Genomic DNA, 8,070 nt, shown 5'->3' with positions numbered 1-8,070 from the left:
CGACAAGCAGAGGGTCTGCCGGACCCTAGCGATGGGCTGAGCCTGGACTGGCTCCCATGTCCCCAAGCACCACCAGGAGTCAAGGCTGGGGTGGCAGCCCCACCAGACACCCATTCAGGGGGCCCCTCAGCATCTCTCTGCTTATCTCTGCATCTCTCTGCTGCCATTTTTGCTCAGTACCGAGAAATGACGACTAAAGGGAAGTAGGGCCTGACGCTGCTTCTCTGGATGGATAGAGAAGCTTTTGTGCCAGGAAGAGTTGGAGGTGGCAAAGCATCCAGTGGGAGATATGAGGCTCGTGGGTTCCGGTTTGGGTTCTAACCGGGTGGCTTTGAGTGAGTTCCTTATCCTTTCCTCAGCTTCCCTCTCCTTATCTGTAATAATAATGATAGCAACCCTGGGCCTGGTGTTGTTATAAGTGTCTTATGTACTCTGCAGCAATTCATTCCATCGTGATAATACCTTATCGGGTAGCACTGTTATCGGTTACACCCCCATTTTACAGATGAGAAAACAGATCATCTGGCCAGTGAGTGGTGAAAATGGGATTTTTGTTTAACACGCTGTCACCTCGGGGAGTCGAGGGGAAGATTAAATGAGATAATGAACATGTATAGTTTATCCACGGTGCATGTGTAACGAATGAGAGCTGCTGTCATCACTGCTCTGTCTGCCCCTAGGCAGGGGACAGGTAGCTCAAATGCAAAATGTTTTCAGATCGCCCAGTTTACATTTCATGGACTTGACAGATGGAAGACGATGGCCCAGGGAAGAAAAGTGACTTGCACAAGGTCACTTGAACTGGACTAGGACTGGACAGACAGCTCAGTGACCTGAGCCTTTGCTCTCCAGGCCCCTAAGGATATCTCGGGGCTCTGCTGGTGAGCGAGGGCCTACTTTACTTGTCCATGAGGAGAGGCACAGCCTGGAATTTCAGTTCTCTTGGGCACCGCAGCCTCCGAGTTCCTCCTCGGGGGGAGTGGGACCTAGCCCCAGCCTGGGTGGGGATGACCAGAGAAGACAGCCTTGTTCTGCCAACCTGGGCACCTCCTGCTGGGCAGAGCTTTGTCCCACAATTAAGAGGGATGTGTTTGCCTCAGCGCCAGGCCCAATGAGCCCACGAAAGCTACAAGGAGCCCTGCAGGTGGCCAGGGGGAGGACAGGCCCCACGGTGCTTAATAGGACCTAATCTCCACCAGCGTTGTCGGAAATGAAAATGAAAAACAGCCGCGATTTTGTGGTTTAAAAATTAGCATGTGTGCCTACATCGTAAGCCCCTGGACTGCATTACCATACAGATTTATCCCAGGCCCAGCACGCGGCCAAAATATGTAATTACACACAGGCTCGGGGTAGAAAAGTTGCTCTCCTCATTGCTATCTATATAATATGGATTTTAAAAAATGAGAGCTAGGTCTGAAATGTTGTGAGGGGCTTACTTCATGAGGTATGCTGCCCATGGCATTTCAGGAGAGGGAAGGTCTCACCCTCTCAGCAGTATGTGTTGCGGGGGGCACATGGATATGCCAAGTTCAGAGCCATCTCCCCAGGCTGGGGAAAGAGAACAAGGAAGGGAAAGCCTTGCTATGAAGGTCGGTGCTGTCTACGCCCGGGTCCCATTCAGTGCTCTCATTTCCCTCCTCCAATCTGCACAGGAAACCTGAAAAGTAGGTATCCTTGTCCTCACTTGAAAGATGAAGACACTTTGGGAGGCTGACATGGGTGGATCACTTGAGGCCAGGAGTTTGAGACCAGCCTGGCCAACATGGTGAAATATGTCTCTACTAAATATACAAAAATTGTCTTGGTGTGGTGGTGCACACCTGTAATCCCAGCTACTCAGGAGGCTGAGGCATGAGAATCACTTGAACCTGGGAGGTAGAGGCTGCAGTGAGCAGAGATCAAGCCACTGCACTACATCACAGGTGACAAATTGAGACTTTGTCTCGAAAGAAAGAAAAAGAAAAAAAAGAAGAAGGAAAGAAAGAGGAAAAAAGAAAAGAAAGAGAAAAAAGAAAGAAAAGAAAGAGAAAACAAGAAAAAAGAAAGAAGAGAAAAGAGAAGGAAGGAAGGAGAAAGAGAAAGAGAGAGAGAAATAAAGAAGAGGAAACTGAGGCTGGCAAGTGGCGAAGCCCAGAATTCAAACTCATGACTCCGAAGACTGTGCACTTTCCAATATGGTTCCCAACTTCAACTGATGAACAGAGACTTTAGTTGAAGTCACTGGGGGAGGTTGAAGGGGGTGATGGATGCAGGTTTGTATCAGTGTTCAAATATGAAGACTGAAGAGAATTGGGGTCTTCACATAGGGATCGATGGTAGGAAGGAAAAGAAAAACAGAGATCCCAACCATTAGCACAAAACTGACACATAGTAGCTATAGGAAAGGAATGATTGGTGGAATGAATGAACCGAAGCCCTAAAATAAAAATCAGCATCCTTGTTCCTGGTTGGGTGGACGATAATACCCAGATAGAGAGAGGAATAAATCAATGTCCCAATGTGGGATCAATGTCCCAATCCAGAGTTGGACAGGAAAGGGAGTTCCAGTGTAGAAATCAATAACCCAGTGAAGATTTGGTTGAGGTCATCAGCATCTCATGTGGGGATCAATGTCCCAATAGAGAATTGGTTGAGAGGAATTGATGCCCACCACCATAGGGATGGGTAAGAAAGTCAACATCCCAATGTAGACATCAATGCCCCAATTCAGAGTTGGTTAAGGAAAATCGATGTTCCAATGTGGGGAGCACTGTCCCAATATTGGGATCGATGGCAGTCAATGATATACAAAAGTGGTGGTAGCAGTGTTCCAATGTGATATCAATGATAGCCAAAGTCCCACTATAGAGATGGATGGGAGTTCATGTCCCAGTGAGACACCAGCTTGCCAATATGAAGGTCAATAGGACACCTATCTGTGACTTCTAGGCTTCCCTTGGAGCTTTTCTACTATTTGCTCTAAAGGAGTCACAGTTCCCAGGGTCCCTACTCTGGCTCAGTCCTCTACTGTAGAAAATTTGGGCATCTGCCCCAACACACCCCAGCCTGGTTATCCACAGTAGTTCCTCTTGGAGTTCCCCTTGAACTTCTGTAGCCCATCTCCAGAGACAGCTTGCAAATGAGTCCAAAAGATCCCAGCAGCCTGGAAGAGGCTACTTACTTTCCAGGGATTATTTCCTGCAGGGAGACCAGGCCTCTCGCTCCTCCAGACTCAGCCCGAACCAGTAGCAAGTGAGATACAGTCACAACCAGTCACATTCTCACCCCTTGGCTTGATACATCTAAAAACCAGTTATCCATGTTACTTAACATTGCATCTGTCATTTGAGCAATTGCTTTCCCACATTTTACAGTTGAGAAAAGCAAGGCCCAGAAGAGTAAGTAGGTGGCCGCAGAGAAGTGGCAGAGATGAAACTAGAAGCCTGATCCCCACCTGCCAGTTCAGCCCTTTTCCAGCTGATCTAGGTTGATGTGGCAGAACACACCCCCGCCCCCAACCTAAGTGGGTTCTGGGAGTGCATCGCGCAGTTTAGGCAGACAGGTTCAAAGGATCTCCCCGCAAACCTTCACTTTCTTGAATCTTTCCCATCACCGCTCAAATGCCCCAAAGTTGGGAGACAGGGAAAAGGCCCCTGTTGCTCTCCGGGGTTGGCAATGGAGTTGAAGGGTGAGATGACTAAAGCCTCCCAGCTTCAGCTGCCCCAGGGGCTTAAGGGGAGGGTGTGATTTTTCCCTTGCTCAGACAAAGGCTGGGGCTGTGGCATCTGTCACCGACTCTTGTGTCTTGCAGCTGCTCTGACAGTCAGACCCAAGGCAGGTGCCAGTTTGGGGAGGGAGGGGCATGAGCGCCCTCGACATGCACTCAAACTCCACTTCTTCCCCTCACCCTCACGTGTAAATGCAGTGTCTCCTGCCGCCCTTCCCCACCCCAACAAGCCCACCTTGTCCCTCCAAGACCTAGGGTTTGAGGGATAAGACCCGCATTCCCCATGGCTCTACTACCCCTTCCCCAAGCACTTGTCCTGCCAAGTTCTGCTGCCATCGCCCTTGGGCACCTTTGCCCAGCTCCTCCAAGGAGGAGCTGGGGAGAGGGGCTGTCTGGCAGGAGATAGGGGACCCTTGTGCCTGATGGGATGTCTGTTTCCTCAAGCTTCTCTTCTGGGACCAGAGAGTTTTCTTCAGGCCTCCTGAGAGGCTGGATCCTCCAGTTCTTCACCCTTGGAAGGGGAGAGGCGAGGTATACAAACTCACGGAGATGAGCAGACACTGCTGCAAGGGGAGAGAGAGAGCCTGGGGTATTGTCAGACTAGGTGCGTGTGTGAGAGAACATGAGAACACATCCCCCCACACTCAGGGATATTCATGCACATTTTTGCAGACACACATGCGTACACGTGCACGCGTGCACACACGCACTCTCCTGAAGCCGTGTGACAAGTTGGAAAAGTGTTTCAAATACCCAATCAGAACTCTGTGTTCTCCATCTTTTCAAAAATATTTATTTATTCACGTTTTTATTAAAATCACATTACAACAACCCCATCCCCACTTTCTTTTTAATGTGTAAAGAAAAGCTTAAGGCTAAAAAAAGTTTAATTAAAAAGAAATGTAAAGTTGTCATTTAAAAAGAAAAAAGAAAATGTCTAAGGCAGCCGAGACTCCTCCATTTAGGTGACGAATTGTAAAATCTATGATCTTCCATGTATTTTCCTTTTAATTCTACAAGCAGGGAGAATATGGCCAGTGCAGCAGTGGAGCCAGGCAGAGGAAGATGGGGGTGGTGGTGAGAATGTCCCTATGAAGAAGATGATACAGGGGAAAAAGAATATTTCTGTGCAAGCTGCTTGGTGGGAAAAAATGTAAATTTTATACAAAGATGCTCCCAAGCCCCCTCCCCAGTGCAAACCTCTAGACTTCTTGCTCCCACTCCCAACCTCCCAGCCACCTCCCTCTTCTCCTCCCTGCCTGTCCCAGGCCTCTTCTTCTCTCCCTCCCTTGCAGCCCCCGCCCCTCCCCAGGGCCCCCTCCTCAGATGCAATCCCTCTGCTGTAATTTCTGGGGGAATTGCTTCATCTCGGGTGCAGATATATTTGTGTCAAGGTGCAGCTGCACAGATAGCCTTCCTCTATGCATAGTAAGAGGGTTTCAGAGAGAGAGGTTGTGCCCAGAGCAAGGCCTTATCAGAGCAAGCTGCCTGCCATTTATCTGATTCCCCATCAAATAGGAAAACGGGCCTCAGGCTGCTGCTTCCACTTTCCTTGGGAAAGCCATGGGGGGAATAATAATTTACTCCAATCTTTTTGTTTCCAGCGCTCACCTTCAGCCTGACACAGCCCCTCCACCACTCCCCGCTTCCAGCAACGCCAGCCTGGGGGTACAAGGTTGAGCCCCAGCTCCCAAGGGCCCACCCCAGGGACACCCCCAGAAATGCCCTTGCTGGTTGAGTGGACCTTCATAATGGATTGGCACGAGCTGGAGAAGATCCCCTTTGGCATCAGGGAGTGTAGGCACAGGAGAAAGGAGGCAGAGACCCGGTGGGGAGCTGGGGAGGCTTGGCCTGGCTGCAGGGGGCCTGGCTTCCTTCCCAGCCCCCACACATATGCAGATCCCCCACGAACTCTCATTGTGTGTGTGTATGTGTGAGTGCTCACGCGCCCAGATGCACATGCAGTCCTTGTATGAGGACCTGTCGATACCTTTATCTGTGTGTCTGTCCATCTGTCTGTCTGTCTGTGTCTGAGGAGGAGATGAATGGGGGACTGAGGGCGGTTTCTGTTCTATGTCACAGACTCTGACCTCTCATCTCAGTTCACAATCCCAACAGCCATGAACAAGACCAAGACAGGATGACAGGGACTGTCTGAAAGGGAATGAGCAGTGGGCAAGGGAGGGGTCCCAGCCAGGCCTGGCGGTGGGTCGTCTTGCGTCACCCTCCCTGGTGAAGGCTGCTCCAGGGAGCAGCAGGCAGCCCATCTGGTGCAGGAGCTGCAGAGAGGTGGGCAGCGGGGAGAGGGCTGCTCCCCACAGGCCAGCCATAAATCACAGTTATGTGGCCAGGGGGCAGGGGGCAGCCGTAGCAGCACACGCAGGACGAGGCAGAGAGGCCAGGGTCAGGTGCAGCTGTAAATTGTCACCTAAATGCTTCCAAGTGAAGGCTAATCAGAGCACGGTGACAGAACACACCCGGCCCCACCCTGCCCCAGTGGGCACACTCATGTCTGTGCAAGCACAGACACACTCACAGATACAAAAGCACATCAGGGCGTGTTCTGCGTATAAAGCTGCACACGCAAAGGTGTCACACCCATACCAGGATACACAAAGACACACATGCTTGCTACTACCATGTGTGCATGTGTTCAGACACATACTCCCAGGCAGCCCTGTACCCATCGTGTTCACTCAGACCCAAGGACACAGATCTACCTAACGCCCCTGGGTGGATGCGCCCATGCACAGGTGGGCATGGAGAGTGGAGAGCAGACACTGTCCGATGCCCAGGGCTAGTATGATCTGGAGGTCAAATCCCCCACCGGGAAGATGCAGGAATGAAAAGAGATAGACGTGCTGAGTGGAACTGGGCCACCCCAGCCCTGGAACCCCGGTGACTATGCTCTCCTCCCAACCTCTCCCTGGCTGGGCCTTCATGCCATTCACTAGCCTTTCTCTAGAAGGTCATTCCTCAAATGTGAAGAGTTCACACTGCACCCATGCTGGAGTAAGATGGAGTTTGGTCTCTCCCTGCACCCATGCTGGAGTAAGATGGAGTTTGGTCTCTCCCTGCACCCATGCTGGAGTAAGATGGAGTTTGGTCTCTCCTGCACCCATGCTGGAGTAAGGCTCTTTCACTCATTCACTGCCATCTACTAGGCGTTGTGCCAGGCTCTGGCAATAGAATGCCCCACCCTCAAATGTAAAACCTAGCAGAGACAAATGAGCAGATGCTTACGGCACATGGAGATCCTTGCTGCAAGCGAGGTTAGCCCAGGGCAGTGAGGACATGGCAGAGGGGGACAAGAAAGGCATTCTGGAGGAAACTATGCCCAAGCTGAGGCCTGACACGTGGGAATCAGCCAGGTGGAGAAGCAGAGTGAAAGAGGGAAGTGCCCAACCCTCCCAGAGAATGTCCATGGCAGCAGGTAAGGAAGGCAGGTGATAGGACGGCCCTTGGCATGTGCTGAGGCACCCCACAAGGTATCCACCTCTGAGCCTTGAAATCAGCAGTGAGACTGCTATACTCCCTTACCTGGACCCCTCAGGGGACACCCAACTTGCATCTCCTAGGGCTTCCCTGGCTACTCTTGTACCCTGTTCTCCATGCAGAGGCAACCTGACCAGAGGGAGAACTGATAGCTGGACCCAGCCTCCAGCAGGTGGCATCATCATTGGTCAATGGAACAAGGATGAGGAGCCCTGAGGGGCACTGAGAACAAAAGCACCAAGCCTCCTTCGCCAGCCCTCTTCTCTCAGCCCTCTTCTCTCAGCCCTCTTCTCTCAGGCTTCCTGGGAATCCGCAGATTCAGCGAAGTCTTCTCTGATTCATTCTCCACGCAGAGGCTTTCCAAAGGTGCTCAGGGTAGCTCTGTGAATTCCATGGAGCGTCTGGGATTGAGGGTGATGAGGATGGGTTGAAAAGCAGGACTCTGGGACCCCAGCCTCAGTTCTGCCCTTCATCTTCTTGCTTTAGTGGGCTTCCTAACAGGACTGCATTTGAACAAAAGACTCAGTGTGAGAAAAGCGTCAACCCATAGGACAAAGTCCAAAGGCAGCTTGGCATTCAGCAACCCCCAAACTTCACCCTCTCTGCCCTTATTCCTGTGACTCAGCCCAGGGGTCTCTCCACAGCCCTCAACACTCCCCTGCTCCCTCATCCCGCCAGCCCTCCCATACACACCTGTCCCCTTATCCCTCCCACCCCCGCCCTACCCTGACCCTCTCACCAAGCCAAACTCCAACTCTGCGTTTTCATTTCCAAACACTCCTTGAGTACTTGCAACATACACGCACTACATCTTGTGAGTCTCCTCCAGAGAAGTCTGGGAGATGTAGCTTCATTTTACAAATGAG

Source organism: Macaca nemestrina, chromosome 17 (genome assembly GCF_043159975.1).
Source record: "Macaca nemestrina isolate mMacNem1 chromosome 17, mMacNem.hap1, whole genome shotgun sequence".
Taxonomy (NCBI): Eukaryota; Metazoa; Chordata; class Mammalia; order Primates; family Cercopithecidae; genus Macaca; species Macaca nemestrina.
This window is presented reverse-complemented; position numbering follows the sequence as displayed.